Source organism: Triticum urartu, chromosome 2A (genome assembly GCF_056163025.1).
Source record: "Triticum urartu cultivar PI428250 chromosome 2A, HENAU_Tu73, whole genome shotgun sequence".
Classification (NCBI taxonomy): domain Eukaryota; kingdom Viridiplantae; phylum Streptophyta; class Magnoliopsida; order Poales; family Poaceae; genus Triticum; species Triticum urartu.
Genome location: NC_141874.1, coordinates 500864427 through 500881722, shown reverse-complemented (window position 1 = coordinate 500881722; position 17296 = coordinate 500864427). Strand labels below are relative to the sequence as shown.

Below are 17296 nucleotides of genomic sequence, written 5' to 3'. Positions count from 1 at the left end.
AGCGTCGCGCCCATTGGGTGTGTACGAGGAGGCGGCACGGGCCCGCTGAACCAGGCGCTTCTGGATGTCCAGACGAAGCTGCGAGCTGAGAGCGACGCTAACTAGAACTGCACCAAGGCACACCTGGCGTCGCGGGCAGCCATCCGGGTATGCTTTCTCCTTTGTCCCTTTTTCTTGTTTCTCTCTGTGGGGGCACGCCAGCGCACCCACTGGGTGTAGTCCCCGAGTTCTGGGCCGGCTGCTGAGCAGGCGGCCCGGAACTCCAATTGGTAAGTTCCGGGTACTAACCTTTGTTCTGAAATACTTCTTGCAGAACTATCACAACCTCTGTGTCACCGCCTTCAACCGTAACATTGAAGAGCTGGGCAAGCAGACTGCTGACTTGTCGGAGAGCCGGAGTGAGTCCTTTTTCTTCTTTGCGGGGGCGCGCTAGCGCACCCGCGGGCTGTAGTCCCTGAGATTCGGGCCGACTGCGGAGCAGTCGGGCCGGATCTCCCCGGCGACCTTCTTCGTTGATGACTTAACGCCTTCTTTCTTCTTTCTCTTCAGAGGCCAGTGCCGCTCTTCAACAGCAGCTAAGCGAAGCCAACTCCGCGTTGCGCGCCAAGGGGGAGGAGTGCAGCAAGCTCGCCGCAGAGCGCGATCTGCTGGCCGCACAATTGGCAGAGCAGAGGGAGCTGCTTACGAAGACGCGGAAGGAGGCGGAAGAGGCGGAAGCCGCCCTCCTGGCCGAGTTCGCGAGTGAGCGCTCCTCCTGGACCGACAAGGAGGCAATGCTGGTCTCCAGCTTCCACGAGATCGAGGACCTCGTCGACGGTGAGCTTCTTTGCTTTCCTTCTTCGAGCCGCCGACTATATGTCAAGCCGACTCCTGGTTTTTTTGACTTGTTCTTCATTTTTTCCGTCTTGGCAGACTTCTTCCCCGGCCACTCGCAGGCCGCCATTCAAGCTATCGAGGCCGACCGCGAGGAGCGGAGGGCGGGTGGCGCGGAGATCGCTGCTGATGCCCCTCGGACTCTTGACAAGCACATTCTGAGCATTGGGGCTCGCCTGCGGCCGGCCCACCAGATGTTGCGTCGGCTTCAACGTGTCGGCACCCAAGCGATCGCCGCCCTGTGGCCAGACGTGCAGGCTCCGCGCACCCCCAGTCGGACTGCCGACTAGCTGGAGGTCGCGGCTGGCCGTCTTAAGGCCTGAAAGGGTTCCTCGGCCCGGGCCGGGGCGCGCCGAGCCTTGGAATTTGTCAAGGTGTGGTATCCGGGGCTGGACCTAGACCGGCTGGCCACGCTCCGGTCAGAGGCCCAGCCGGAGCTGGCAGCCGCAGAAGATGCCCTTGTCAAGCATGCGGCGGCGATCGCCGAGTACACCGACACCAGCATCTTTGTCCCCGAGCGGTCTGAAGACGGCGAGGAGGTGCCGCCGGAGTGGTTTGGGCTGAACCCTGACTACGGCGAGGACTCGGCAGAGGTGATCGGCTCCAGCGTCGAGGAGGAAGATGAGGCGGAGGACGGAAGCGAGACGGAGGCACCGGAAGACGGAGCGGACGGCCAGCCTCAGCTCGACCGTGCCTCCAGCAACGAGCCGTGCCCGCCCGAGCCGACTGCTGCCGGAGGTGATCAAGCCGAGACCGCCCAGCCGGCCGCCCCAACATCCAACACCGCCGTCTCCTCTAATCCTCCAAACCCGTCTGCCGCCCCTTAGGCTGCCCCCTTGTCTTTGTTTTATTTGTTATAATAGTTTTTGAAGAACTCGTTAATCTGCACAATTCCACCCACGGGGTGTATTTTGAAATTCTGCTCGAAGATTCGGCCAAGGGCCTTTGTTATGTAAATATTCATCCGACTTCTATCTTTCTTGCTCATTGTTCTTTTGAATTTTTCCTTTGCCGTCTTCCCTTAGTTGCCGTCTTTGTCAGTCAGATAGCCGCTCCGCGGACTGCTGCTGGATCAAATTCTTGGTCACTTTGGGAAGGCAAGTACTTAGCCGTTTTTAGGGTTGTTTAACAAATCGGATAGAAGGCGGAAAGCCGACTATTCAAGAGTCGGTTTGCGAAAAAAGGCTGGAAGCCGGCCTTAAGCTATGTTTGTGCTTTGAGTCCTTAGCCATTTTTCACGTGGACGCCAATTCTTCCTTACTCCTGCCCACCAGACAGTCGCTCTGCGAGCTGCGGCTTCTAGCAGGAGACGGTTTAGACGCCACACACTACTTGTCCGGCTGCAGGAAGCATTTCATAGCACATGTCGGCAAGTCCCCGGGCTGACTAGTCGAACCCGGTGCCAAACGGCATAACAAAGAGTAATATACTCGAAGGCATATTTCTTATCGTATAGATAAAAGAGGGTAGTCCCCGAGCTCTTCTCGGGGGGCCCGAAGTCTTGGTACTTTTAATACAAAAGGTAGCATGATACATACTGCGTTTAACTGTAAAATTTTCGGAGGAGATTTGCATTCCATGGCCGCTCTGTCTCTTTGCCGGAGTCGTCCCTCTTGCGTGCTCGGGGCTTCTGAGCGTCGATCAGGTAGTAGGAGTCGTTGCCCAGCACTTTGCTGCTGATGAAGGGGCCTTCCCAAGGTGCCGACAGCTTGTGCTGGCCGGCTGTTCACTGGATTAATCGGAGCACGAGGTCGCCCTCCTGGAAAGATCTCGGCCTGACCTTCCCGTTGTCGTATCTACGCAGGCTCTGCTGGTAGATGCTGGACCGGCTGAGTGCCAACAGCCGGCCCTCTTCCAGCAGGTCAACGCCGTCTTGTCGTGCTTCTTCTGCTTCTTCCTCGGTGTACATGGTAACTCGCGGGGAATCGAGTTCTATGTCCATTGGGATGACGACTTCAGCACCGTAGACAAGGAAGAAAGGCGTGAAGCCGGTTGACTTGTTTGGAGTCGTGCGCAGACTCTAGAGGACGGCTGGCAACTCGTCGAGCCAGCAGCCAGCCGAGCGCTCCAGAGGCTCGATCAGTCGGGGCTTGATGCCGGACAGGATGGGGCCGTTTGCTCGCTCCACCTGGCTGCTTGACTGTGGATGGGCGACGGATGCTAGGTCCATTCGGATGCCCTGTGTCGCACAGAAACGGGCCAAGGCGCCTTTGGCAAAATTCGTGCCGTTGTCGGTGATGATACTGTGTTGTATGCCGTACCGAATTGTGATGTCAGAGATGAAAGTCACGGCAGTCTGACCGTTCAGTTTCTTGATTGGCTTTGCTTCTATCCACTTGGTGAACTTGTCCACCGCGACAAGTGAGTTAAGCCACCTCGTGCCGTCTTGAATGGTCCCACCATGTCTAGACCCCAAACTGCGAAAGGCCAGGCAATGGGGATGGTCTTGAGTGCAGAAGCCGACTGATGCGGCTTGGAGCGGAACTTCTGGCACCCTTTGCATTTTTGGACCAATTCCTTGGCCTCTTCTAAGGCCGTTGGCCAAAAGAAACCGTGTTGGAAAGCTTTGGCGACGAGTGCTCTTGAAGCCGCATGGTGGCCGCACTCGCCTTGATGGATGTCTTTGAGAATTGCTTGGCCTTGCTCTAGCTCTACGCAGCAGTGGTAGACACCAGTGACGTTGCGCCTGACCAGCTCTCTGTTGACTATGGTGTAGACTGCCGCTCGGCGTTGTACTTGCCGAGCTAAGGTCTCATTAGTCGGCAGCTCTTTGCTCACCAGAAATTTGAGGATGGGCTGGGCCCATGAGGGTGCTGCTATTTCTTCGACTGCCAGAACTGCGACTTGGACGAGGACGGCTGGGCTGGGAGGCGGCGGGCTGGAGTCAACAACCGCTTGCTGGATTAATGAAGTCCCCGGGCCGACTGGCGCAGCTCTTGGGCCGAGTCCTGGAGTCTTCGGGCCGGCCGCTGCAGTCCCCGGGCCGGGTTCTGCAGTCCCTAGGCCGGCCTCGACTGTGGCGGTTTTGGAGCCATCTGCCAAAATCTCCGTACCGTCCGCCGGGGCTCTGGAGTCGGATCTGACTTCTTCGGGAGGAGCCGGCACGAAGATGGAGTCTGATTCTGGTGAAGGCTTGACAGACGGCTTGAGGAGGCGTTGAAGGGCGACACCGGATGGTATTGCTTGGCGGGTAGAGCCGATTCGTGCCAAGGCATCTGCTTGGTCGTTGTCATTTCTTGGCACATGGAGGAACTCGCACCCCTTGAAATACCCACTGAGTTGCTGCACGAGGAAACAGTAACTCGCCATGTTTGCATCTTTGGCGTCCCAGTCGCCAGACGAATGCTGGACCACTAAGTCCGAGTCGCCATAACACAGGATCCGGCGAATGCCAAGTTCTTTGGCAAGCCGGAGCCCATGAATGAGCGCCTCATACTCGGCGACGTTGTTGGAGGCGGCAAAGTGGATTTGTAGTGCGTATTTGAGCTTGTCGCCTTTAGGAGAAGTGAGGACAACGCCGGCTCCCAAGCCGGTGTGCATCTTGGAGCCGTCGAAATGCATCCGCCAATGGGTGGAGTCGGACGCTGGAGGTAGGTACTGGGTCTCGGCCCAGTCGACGAGAAAGTCGGCCAGTGCTTGTGACTTGATGGCGGTGCGGGGCTGGTAGTGGATGGTGTAGGGAGCCAGTTCTATGGCCCATTTGGCCACTCGGCCAGAAGCATCTCGGCTTCCGATGATCTCGGCAAATGGGGTCGTGCAGACCACAGTGATTGGATGCTCTTGAAAGTAAGGCTTCAATTTCTTGGCGGCAAAGTGCACGCCGTAGCACATCTTCTGGTAGTGGGATAGTTCTTCTTGGAGGCCGACAGTACTTCGCTCAGGTAATATACCGGTCTCTGGACAGGTAGTGCCTTGCCTTCCTCCTTGCGTTCCAGTACAATGACTGTGCTGACTACCCGGCTGGTGGCGGCGATGTACAGGAGCATAGGTTCCTTAGGAGTCGGAGCCGCCAGAACGGGTGGAGTAGTCAGCATCTTCTTCAACTGGAGAAAAGCTTCGTCCGCCTTGTGGTTCCACTCGAAAAAAGTGGTCTTCTTCATGAGCTGGTATAAGGGGAGAGCTTTCTCGCCCAGTCGACTGATGAATCGGCTGATGGATGCCAAGCAGTCGGTGAACTTTTGCACGTCCAGCAGTCGGCTGGGTACCTCCATCCTCTCAATGGCCTTGATCTTTACAAGGTTGCACTCTATGCCGCATTCAGAGACCAGGAAGCCAAGGAGTTGGCCGGCTGGTACTCCAAAGATGCACTTCTCAGGGTTGAGCTTGATATGGAATCGGCGCAGGTTCTCGAAGGTCTCCTTGAGGTCTTCCAGCAGTGTTCCACGCTTTTCCGTCTTCACCACCACATCGTCCATGTAGACGTGGGCGTTTCTGCCGAGTTGCTTGAGGAGGCACTTCTGCATGCAACGCTGAAAGGTGGCGCCGGCATTCCTCAGGCCGAACATCATGGTGAGGTAGCAGAAGGCTCCAAACAGCGTGATGAAGGCGGTCTTCAGTCTGTCTGCCAGGTTCAGCTTGATCTGGTGATATCCTAAATATGCATCCAAAAAGCTCAACAGCTCGCATCCGGCTGTGGAGTCTATCACCTGATCAATTCTTGGGAGAGCAAACGGGTCCTTGGGGCAAGCCTTGTTGAGGCTTGTGTAGTCAATACACATTCGCCACTGCTTGTTCTTCTTCAGTACCAGGACCGGGTTGGCTAGCCACTCTAGAAAGAATACTTCCATAATGAAGCCGGCTGCTAGGAGTCGGGCTATCTCTTCTCCGACAACTCTTCTCTTTTCTTCTGATAGGCGGCGCAAGGGCTGCCTGACCTGCTTTGCATCAGATCGGACATGTAACTTGTGCTCGACGAATTCCGTCGGTACACCTGGCATGTCTTTGGGGGACCATGCGAAGATGTCCCGATTCTCATGGAGGAAATCGACGAGCTCGCCTTCCTATTTGTTGTCGAGGTTTGCGCCTACGAGAGCATACCTCTCTGGGTGCTCTGGATCCAAGGGTATCTTCTTTGTCTGTTTGGCCAGCTTGAACGAACCCTCAGCCTCCGACTCCTTTGGATTAGGCGATACCTCTAGCTGCTTGCCGGTCGTCGCCACAACCCGGTCAAGGAGCCGCTTCTCGGCCGCGATCACCAGGGACTCGGCCAGCCGACTACTCTCAGGCGCGCAGGCAGACGACTTCCGGTAGTTGCCGGCTACGGTCAGAATCCCCCTGGAACTGGGCATCTTCATTTTGAGGTAGGCGTAGTGGTGGACTGCCATGAACTTGGCCAGGGCAGGTCGGCCAAGTAATGCATGGTATGGCCTCTCGAGGTCCACCACCTCAAACCAAACTGACTCTCGGCGGAAGTGATCTTTGTCTCCAAAGAGGACGTCCATCAGGATCTTGCCGATTGGTGAGCAGGAAAGACCAGGAACAATGCCGTGGAACACAGTCCGGCTGTTCTGAAGCTGTCTTTACTTGATTCCTAACTTCTCCATGGTGTCCTTGTACAAGATGTTGATGTTGCTGCCTCCGTCTATCAGAACTCGCGAGAAACGAGCAACTCGTCTATCCGTGGCAAAGGTGGCATCCAAGACCAAGGCATAAGAGCCCGGACTCGGCATCACCTCTGGGTGATCAGCCCTGCTCCAGCTGATAGGCTTCTCGGACCAGTGAATGAACTATGGCGTCTCTGATGCTACTGCATTCACCTCTTGTCGCTGCAGCCGCCTGCTGCGTCGATCATCAGCCACGCTGGTAAATATCACGTAGGCTCCGTGCTCTTCGGGGTACTCGTCTTGTACTGCGCCGACTGGCCTGACAGCCGGCTGCTGGGGCGGAGGCGGAGGCTGCTGCCTAGCAGGCGGGGGAGGTAGGAGGCCATCTCCTTTAGCAATCCTGGTGAGCCAGTGGCACTTCCGGGTGGTGTGGTTCGACGGCTTCGCGCCGCTATGAAACTTGCAAGGGCCATCCAGAGTCTGCTCGTATGAGAAAGCCGGCAACCAGTTGGGCTTGCCACCTTTCTGTCGCTTGGGTGGAGGCTGCCCATCCGGCTGCTGGTCTTCAACTATCGCGACCTGCCGGCTGCTGGAAGCCGGCTGCGGGGCCTTGCGCTTGTTGTTCTGCTGTTGCCGCCGACTGGCGTCTCCCGCTGGAGTTCTAGGAGCCTGAGGGGCCACTTTGCCAGTCGCGCTAACTTGAATCTCCGCCTTCATGGAGGAGTCGGCCGTGGCATACTTGTCTGCTATGATCAGCAGCTCGTCGAGGGTTTCTGGCTCATCACATAGGAGCTTGTGCTTGAGGAGGGTGCCTTCTCTGCACCCGGCGGTGAAGTACTCGATAGCCTGCACCTCGTGCACACTCTCGCAGGAGTTCCGAAGCTCGGCCCAACGCGTGAGGTAGTCGCGAGTCGACTCGTTGGGGTCTTGCATGCACAAGGAAAGCTGACGAGGCTTGGGAGGACGCTTGTTCGTGCTTGTGAAGTTGCGGACGAATGCTTCGGTGAAGTCGACCCAGCTGTTGATGCTGCGGGGCTTCAGGCTGTTCAGCCATGTCCGGGCTGTGCCCTGGAGCATGAGCGGAACGTGTTTTACGGCGACACGCTTGTTGCCATTCGCTATGTTGACAGCCGTGGAGTAGTCAACCAGCCAGTCCTCCGGCTTCACGGAGCCGGTGTACTTGGGCGTGTCTCTTGGGAGCGTGAACCCTTTGGAAAAGGGCTCGTCTCGAATGCGGGGCCCGAAACAAGGCGGACCCAACTCGTCTTCTTCTTCCAGCGCCAGTGATCGGTGAAGTCGGTCGATCCGGTGGCGGGCGTCGTTTTCTCCGACTCCCTCTCGGCGGCCAAGGCGGTCGCCGAGAGTCAGATGGTCAATAGGCGGCGGGGAGACTCGCCTTTCCTTGCGAGGAGGAGGAGGCGGACAGTCGTCCCGTCGTTCCACTGCTCTCGGGCGGCCGTCTTGGTCGCGCTCTATGGTAATGTGAGTCCGACTGTGGCTGACAGCCGGATCCTTGTCTTTCCTTCCTCGGGCGCCGCCAGTCAGCGTCCGAGACGTTGCGCCTTGATCTCGGTGAAGGTCGTCGTTTTGCCGTTGCGGCACCTCCGTGCGGCAGCCGGCCTCGTTCTGCGCGACAGCCGCGTCGAGGAGCCGCTGGACTCGCTCCATCATCAGGCGGCGCTCTTCGCCCTCGAAGTTGTCCAGCTCGTCCGCCGCCACCTGGGCGGCTCGAATGTTCTCCGCAGGCGTGGCGTACACAGGGCGACTTGACCCGAACAGGTTGGCGATGGCCACGCCGCGCAGATGGACCGCGCCAAGGCGGCTGGGCCCAGCTGGGGCTGGCGAGCCACCCACAGCGCGATCCATCTCACGCTGGTAGGCTTCTGACAAGCGTCTCATGCTAGCCAGCTTCTTCGCGCCTTCGACGAGCTGAAGGCAGCGCGCCTCCAACGTCTCCGCGTCAGCATCTTCCGGAATGGGCGTAATCAGTTCTTGTAGTGCTGCGCCAAGTGGGTCATGCGCTCCTCCGCCAGGAGGCTCGTCATGACCGATGACGAGCACCTCGGTGACGGTGCTTCTGTCGCTCTCCGCGCGAGGGAGAGGCTCGTCGTAGACCAACACGTTAGTGGGGAACGCGTTGAGCGACGCGGTGTCGGAGTCGATCAGCATCGGGTCGGTGGAGCCTATAGACTCCAAGTCCACGGCAGGCTCGCCGGCGACGTGGAGTTGGTCGAGGAGGCCCGCGAGGAGGCTCTCGGGGCCGCCCGTGCCTGTGTTGGATGCAGGTTCGTCGGAGAGGCGAACCTCGCCGACAAGATCGGCAAGGCAGCTGGCTGCATAGGCTATCTCAATGCCGTGCAGCGCGTCAGCACAAACTCCGTCTGGCGTGCCGGGCTGGCTGCGCTCTCCAGGGAGAAAAAGGGTTCCTGTCCAGAGCAGGTCTCTGGACGACGGTGCACCATGCCCCACGGTGGGCGCCAAATGTCGGGGGTTGGGTGCGACATATGCCAAAGGATGGCTTATCATGGTGGGGGCGAGTAGAACGTCGCCGGTGGCTGGAAACGGATAAGGCGAAGACATGCACGCCGGCAAATCTTACCCAGCTTCAGGGCTCTCCAGGGAGATAATACCCCTACTGCTGCTCTACGGGGTCTCCACATGATCACTATGGCAAAGTGTTTACACGGTTGTCCTTGAGCTGTTTCTTGGAGGTAGGAGAAGGCAAGGCTGGCTCTCTCCTTCCTATATGATCTGGTCTAGTGCTAATGGATTCCAACCCTTTGCATGGATGCCCTGGGGGGTTTATATAGGCCTACCCCCAGGGGTACAATGGTAATCCGGCTAGGCGCGGGCCCAGCCATCAGTCTCTCTGGCCGCCGTCTTATCCGCCGACTCCTGGGGCCTGCCGACTGGTGGGCCCCGCCGACTGGCTTGGTGTCGAGCCGACAGGCCGCGTCCGCCGCGGGCGGGTCTTGCCAGCTGCAGATTACTATAGCCGTGCCTCTAATGACGCAGGCTCGGTCATGAGGTCGTGGCGACAGCCCCGCTGTCTGGCGGGCGATCACTGTGGCCACTACTTGTCGTGTCTGATTAATGGCGCGTGGGGCCCGTGGGAGGGGCCGGCCGACTTCTGGTGGCCGACTCCCATCCGGGCCGACTGGTGGTGCTTTCGCCGTCTTTCTTACGCCCGCCGACTGGTGGGACCCATCATCCCTGGGTCGTACCAGCAGGCCGTCGTGGGCACAGGGCTCCGCCCCCTGGGGCTGATGTCAGGGCCGGCATGGCAACAGTGTCGCGCCGCGCGGAGATCTCCGCGGGTACGGCGTACTGTAGCCACGCATGCCCTTGAAAAAAGGGGTGAGAGTGGACCTTACTGTGGCCACTCCCCATCCCGTCCCTCTTTATGGGGGCATGGGGGTTGTTGGCATCGCGGGCCGACTCCCCAAGGCCGGCTTCGCTGGAAGTCGCCAGTCAGGAGTCGGCTCATCCTGAAGTCGTTCCTAGGACTCGGCCGCAAGTGGGCAGCCGGCCGCCTCGCCGCCGACTCTCAGAAGGCGGCTCTTCGTCCTGGGGTCTCGAGGGGCGCAGTCTGCCTCCATGTCTTGAAAGGTTCTGGGCCTGGGTTAGCCTACCCGTGGCCCATTACTCCGACAATCCCCTTCGACCACGGCAACGAGCATGAACCTCTTCAACCACTTGAAGACGGCACCCATATTGGACTCATACTCCGAGTCAAGCTACGAGACCGCACATGAGACCTTATCTTTGGTCTTAGAGGAGAGTGATGATGTGTCATCTTCGGCCTTCATCCACGGCTACAACTACAACATGATTGAGCATGGAGACATTTGCACCAACATCTCTCCGACACCGACATGTGACGAGATGCCCCAATTGCCATGTGAGGAGAGCCACCACCCCGCGAGTGATATGAGTGACTCCACCATACGTGACGTTGAGAGCATTTCCTATGAGAGGATGAGTGTGACCACCACTAGCCCCACACTTGAGAGCATGCCACACATCCTATGTGAGGTTGAGAGCCATTTGAGTGACTCCACCAACCATATGAGTGAGAGCATCCGAGAGGGAGTGAGTGAGCCACAACACTTAGTGAGTAAGGTAGTTGACACGACACGTGAGGCCACTATGATTTCTAACGACTTAACCTCTACTCCGAATATGTTTTCTTCTTTGGTGCTAGGTCTCCTACATGACGACACGCCTATCCTCAACGAGTCCATGCTTCCAATGGAGACAACGATGGCCATGGTGGACGATGATGCACCCCCCACATGGTTCCATCAAGATGAAGATGACCACAACTCAGCCTTCGACACCTCACACTACTAGGAAAAACCTTACCAATAGCATGGGTTTTTGGACTACCTGCTATGACGTTACAGCTATTTTTTAGTAGTAGCGTGTGTTTTACTCCACGCTACTACTAAATAGACATACCAGTAGCGCTGGTGCCCCACGCTACTAGTATTTCACACCCACGCTACTAGTAAAGGAATAGCAGTAGCGCTTCTATGATACACCCACGCTAGTAGTAACAAATTAGGATTTAAAAAAAATAAAAGTCTACCTATTTCAATTTAGACATGCATTTCACAATACGGACATGTTATGCATACAGTCAATCATCAATCATACATATTTGATGTAGATAATTAACACACGCACACGTGCACACGCATGCACGCGCGCGCGCACACACAATATATGCCACGCGTCTACGTCGTCGGCGTCAGCGCCTCCACAAGGCCGTGTTGATGTCGTCGTCGTCGTCGCCGCAGCACCATGACTATGTCATCGTCTTTGTCGCCGCCGTAGCCCTGTGTCGATGTCGATGTCATCTTCATCATCGTCGCCGCAGCCCCATGTTGATATCGTCTTCGTCGCCGCCGTAGCTTCATGTCTATGTGTTCCCTTCTAGGAACTCACAAATCCTGGAATTAAACAACAAACCAAGACCACTACTAAGAACTCAAAAGAACCTGGAGCATTAATACAATATAACAGTAACCTATAGAGCACTAAGTAACAATAGCAGAAACAAAAGCATATAGCAGCAGCATAGTATATGTGAATTATAAGCAGTACCTAACAGACCAATCCTAGAAATTGGGGAAAACCCAACTTAAGAATGATACAATGCTAGGCATGACCAAATCTTATTATAGATTCTAAATCCAAGCTTTTGAGGCAAATTGCAACAAGCAAAGGTTGTGCACCAAGTAGGAGTAATTCCCAGGTCATTCGCAAGCAAGCAAGCAAGAAGGCATCAACAATAGTAGATTATTACCAACATTGTACCCTTGGTTGCAGATGTATTCTTGTTGTATTACTAGTAATCATCAGCAGTAACAACACTTGGTCATTATAAATATCACTGGCCATTATAGTCGACATGACAACTTCCCATTTATTACTATTCCAGTAAATTTAATCCTTAATTCCTCCTAATAAAGAACAATATCTTGAGGAACTACATAGAGTATCATACTGTTGCAAAAATTAAGAGTGAAAAAGTAAAATTATAGGCAATTTTGCCTTGATGGGAAAGTTAGTTCTCCTATAAGAAGGGACTTAATCCCAATAACAAAAGCAAGCCAATGCAGAGTATTTACTTTACCATAGCTGCCTAGAGTAACTAGAAATTCGAGTTCTTCCAGAATGCTGAATTGTAACATCTCATCCTAAAACAAAATCATATAGATGGAGAGTATTGTCATCACCTAACGAACTGTCATAGCGGCAAGTACCAGGAGTTGTTGGATTGAGTGGTGAGCCTGTACATGAAAGGATGTGCATGTTTAATCTTTTGCAGCCTGAATAAATAGGCAAAAAAGAGTTTGGACTTCAGAGAAAATGGCACTCAAGAAGTTTTCACTTATCAACATTTGGCGTAGGTGTCTGAGGCCTAGCTTTATTGTTCTTAGTCTTTGATTTATAATTCTTAACAACTTTTCCGGACACTGGGGTGAGTAGCGGATTGCCAGTAAATCCAGTGGTGACAATCATACAGTCACTCGACTCAGCCGCATTATTTTCTTCGCGCGTGGCTTTTCTTTTTAGCTGCAGAAGAGGGGACTTGTGTTATATGATGGTAAGACAGACTAGATGACATCTGGCAAGGATGTCTATCATTAACTATTTCAGATTTTGGAGAAAATGCATCAGCTCAATCACATACAAAATCCAATGTCCTGACAGCAGAATTCCTGGATAATCTTACATATTCGGTAAAGTCATTTTGAATGCTAAATATTCAGAAGCAGCAAAGATAGTTATTTTGAGAATGGAAATATATACCATAACTTGTTGGTTGTTTCTTGTAAGAGTATGTAGATAGAGTACCATCTAGAAAGACTCTCATGGCTCAGTGGTTGTTGCTTGTAATGCTATACAGATAGAGGACCATCCAAAAAGACTAAGCTATCAAAATGTTCCAATGCTCGCCTTAACTTCACTACCAGTTGTTGAAATAATAAAAATAGTAACCATAGAAACTAAGTTTGATGGATAAAACTGTAGGACTGCAGCATTGTAGTTGGTATTTTTTTTGTTTGAGGTAAGGCCTTACTAGGAACCTGAATCGCATAACATCCTTTATGTGGATTGATATATTGTAGACCAAAATACACTTGCCGTTAGAAATAATGCTATATGAGAAGATACAATTTTATACCTGAACTATCAACGACATGATCCTTCCTTCCCAGTCACGAGTAGTAGATGGACCAGAACCAACTGCTCCAAGCTATCAGCGACACGAGAATCACAATCGCGCGGACTGCTGCAACATAGGCGTGAATAGAAAATTTTATATCCGAACTACACTCAAGTTGAGCAGCACTACAATGAACGAAAACTGAACTTGACATTACTGAACTAATTGTGCATCTATCTACTAACATCTAATTTGTTTGTCATACACTAGTACTACTGAACTATAACTGATATCCCAAAGCCTACACTAGTACTACACTTAACTAAAACTGAACTTGGCTGTTGCACTTACGAAAATTAAGAAAATGCACCTGGCATAGCTAGCCGCATTACTGAAAATTCAAAAACGAGCAGCTCCAGCGGCGTCCAAGAGCAATTGGCCGTCAGCCAGCCACCGGAATCTATGGAAGACAGCGCCTCACCGCGACTCCGGCCGGCCACGAACGACGAGCCGACCCGGCAGTCACCAGATCCGCCGCCGCCACAGCTTCTCCTGCTGCCGCGCCAGCACTCGTCTCCATCCGCGGCCAATCCCCGTGCTGCTCGTCTGCCTGGGCACGCGCAGGTGCGGGGTGCTGCTCATTGGCCAGCGGGCCGACCCGGGCACTCGGCGGCAAGAACAGGGGGGCGCCCGAATCCCTAGCCGCGGGCAAGGGTGCAGACCCTGAGGCATGGATCTGGACGAAGGGGAGGGCGGGGCGGAACTTGGGGGCATGTTGCATGCAGCTGGAGATTGCCGGAACCGGCCGGCGTGGGTGGTGGCGGCGGCGACGAGATCGTGGGGGAGAGGAGGTCGACCGAGAGCCAGGGGTACGGTGGGGGTGAGATTTGTGTGAGAAGAGTTTTTTTTTGATCTTGTCGCTTGGCATGTGGAGGCAGTGGACACGCTGAGTAGTAGCGTGGGTGTATCGCCTGCACTATAGCTATTCACTTGGTAGTAGCATAGAATTTACTACCCGCGCTATTAATATTTTTTGATCTGGTGGTGTGGTGTGCCACACTTAGCAGTAGCGTGCCCACAAGAAACCAACGATGCTGCTATGCCATACCAGTAGCGCGCTTTGTACGCGTGGGGACACAAACAAACGCTACTGGTAAACTTCTATGTATAAGCATTTTCCTAGTAGTGTCACCTACAACACATGAGCGATGCTCCAAAGGTAACATAGGTGATGGTGCTTCTCTTGTCCCACTAGTGGACTATTTTGCGAATGATTGCTTGCATGATGTTGGCACACCTATTCCCATGATTCATGCTAGTGCCACTTCTTCATGTCATGACTTACCTATTTATGATGCATATGATGATGAGCATGTTGATTTGCCTAGTTGTGATGCTATGCTCCATAGGATATCATGTGAAAATTCTTTTGGTCACATCATGTTTGACAATCCATTAACCTTGTCATATGCTATGAGTGAGATATCCCATATCGCATCATTTCAATCTCAACATAGTGACTATGCATGCCCCATTCACATAAATCCGATTTGCACTTATGGCATAGATGACGAGATGATGGTCATTGGCTTTTGTTTTTCATGTGATGATATTGCCATGCTTCCTTTACATGATTTTCGCAATTCATCTACTATGCCATGCCATGATCACCATGTTCCAACTATGCATTGTTTTGGATGTTGTCAATATTCTTCATGTGATGTTTTCATTAATTCTCATGAGAAGACCCCCATAGTTTCCTCATACATATTCAGAGATTTTGATGCATTCCATACTTTGCATGGTTCTCATAATTGCTTGCACCATATGCATTCCATGAATAACAATGCTTTACATATTTTGTGTGATGCATTACACAATTTGAGTCTCCATTATGCTATACATAACAACAAACCTATCATGATGGATGACATGTTTTTATATCATGCATCTCATTTATTTAAGCATTGGATATTTTGTGCTAACCAACACAAGCACGTGTGCATCATGATGGATGATGTGTACATATACCACGCACACACAATTTTTCCTTTGTCTTTGTTTTGTGTAGGTATTTATGAACACTCGTCAACCTCACAATCCCATGAGTTGACGAAACAAGCTCTTGAGAGCAAAGCTAACTTGGGATCCCGTGAACTATCCTTCCCACCGCTCTCTTCACGCAACGACTACGCGCATCTCTTTCACTTGGCTCTCACACGGCTATGGGCTATATACCGCTTGTCGCTTCATGCTCATTTTACCGTGTTCACTTTGCATGCTATGCTTGTTTCTATGCCTTCGCCATGCAATTGTGACCCTAGCTTGCATATACCCATGATTCACCATTTTACTACTCCTACGTGTATTTGCATGCTTGGTGGAGATCCTTGTTGCTATTGCCATGTTTATCATGTGCCTCATGCTATTGATGCTATTTTGCTCATATCCTCCTTTCATGCTTGTGATATGTCTTGTGCATTATTCATGACCACTATTTACACACATGACATACTTGACATGATTTCTTCTAGTACGTTGCATCTTTGCACTACTAGCTTGCTTGCCTTGATTCATATGATTGCTTGCTTTGTCGCATCACCCATGTTACACTCTTACTTGCTTTCTTGGGTTGATGACATATATGTTCATGCCTCTCACATGATACATCTTGTTCATTGTCGCTTGCCTTCAATTGTTGCATCTATGCTTATTGATCTCGGAGACTTGGACATATTACTTGTGATGCATGCTTGTTTACTTGAGCCTATTGTATTTGCTTGTTCTCGCATCATATGCCGCCATACTATGAAATGCTCCCTTGTCCTTTTTTATGATGAGCATGATGCATACACTTGTTGTGTATTTTACCACACGAATGATAGGTTTTGCATCTCCGCTAACCTCATTTATGTTTCCGAGTGTTTGTCATGTTCTTTCATGCTGAAGGATTCACAAGGCGATACCGCCATGACACAATTTGGTCATGTGAAGGCATACAAGATGTGCAACACCAACATTTGCGACAATCTCCTAAAGGTGAACTCTTTCCCTTTGAGCCATCCTCAAATATGCATATTGGATGGGTCACTCTTTCATTATTGTCTCCTTCTTGTTGTCTACATGATACATCTCGCGAACGAAGGAGCGACATGGGGGATTGGCTCTATGGACCTTCACATTGAGGAGCGCTCGGACTTATTGGATGTACCTTCGAACCGCCACTCATGCCACGACATCGAGCATTGGTACACCAACACCTCCATATTTGTTGATAGTGCTCACACATGTCATGCTCGATGGACATATCATACACATGAAAAATTTGAATCTTATGCATGGATTGACTCACATTATGATTGCCTTGTTGCATCTTGTATTCCTATGTCATCCATGATATATGAGCTTGTGCATTTCTGATACGTCTCCGTCGTATCTATAATTTTTTATTGTTCCATGCCAATATTCTACAACTTTCATATACTTTTGGCAACTTTTTATACTATTTTTGGGACAAACATATTGATCCAGTGCCCAGTGCCAGTTCCTGTTTGTTGCATGTTTTTTGTTTCGCAGAAAATCCATATCAAATGGAGTCCAAACGGGATAAGAACGCATGGATATTTTTTTTGGAATATATGTGATTTTTGGGAAGTAAAATCAACGCGAGACGATGCTCGAGGGCCCCACGAGGCGGGGGGCGCGCCCCAGGGGGGCAGGCGCGCCCCTGACCCTCGTGGCCACCCCGTAAGGCGGTTGCAGCCCTTCTTTCGCCCAAGAAAGCTAATTTCTGGATAGAGATCGTGTCAAAATTTCAGCCCAATCAGAGTTACGGATCTCCGGGAATATAAAAAATGGTGAAAGGGTAGAATCTGAGAACGCAGAAACAGAGAGAGACAGAGAGACAAATCCAATCTTGGAGGGTCTCTCGCCCTTCCCACGCCATGGAGGCCATGGACCTGAGGGGAAACCCTTCTCCCATCTAGGGAGGAGGTCAAGGAAGAAGAAGAAGGAGGGGGGCTCTCTCCCCCTCGCTTTCGGTGGCACCGGAGTGCCACCGGGGGCCACCATCATCATCGCAATCTTCACCAACAACTTCACCGCCATCATCACCAACTCTTCCCCCTCTATGCAGCGGTGTAACCCCTCTCTTACCCACAGTAATCTCTACTTAAACATGGTGCTCAACGCTATATATTAT

The 17296-nt window shown here is 52.5% G+C and overlaps 1 long non-coding RNA gene across 3 annotated transcripts; it reads right to left on the bottom strand.

Moving 5' to 3' along the window:
- Positions 1–10972: 10972 nt before the first annotated feature.
- LOC125541723 (uncharacterized) lies at positions 10973–14040 on the bottom strand. 3 transcript variants are annotated; one of them, XR_007297631.2, is made up of 4 exons: positions 13447–14040; positions 13114–13221; positions 12161–12500; positions 10973–11371 (listed from the first exon to the last, which is right to left on the bottom strand). It is a non-coding gene; the product is annotated as an uncharacterized LOC125541723 (long non-coding RNA). The 3 variants fall into 3 exon arrangements; XR_007297630.2 differs by having other exon boundaries at positions 13114–13218; positions 13466–14040; XR_007297632.2 differs by having other exon boundaries at positions 10974–11371; positions 13466–14040.
- Positions 14041–17296: the final 3256 nt, after the last annotated feature.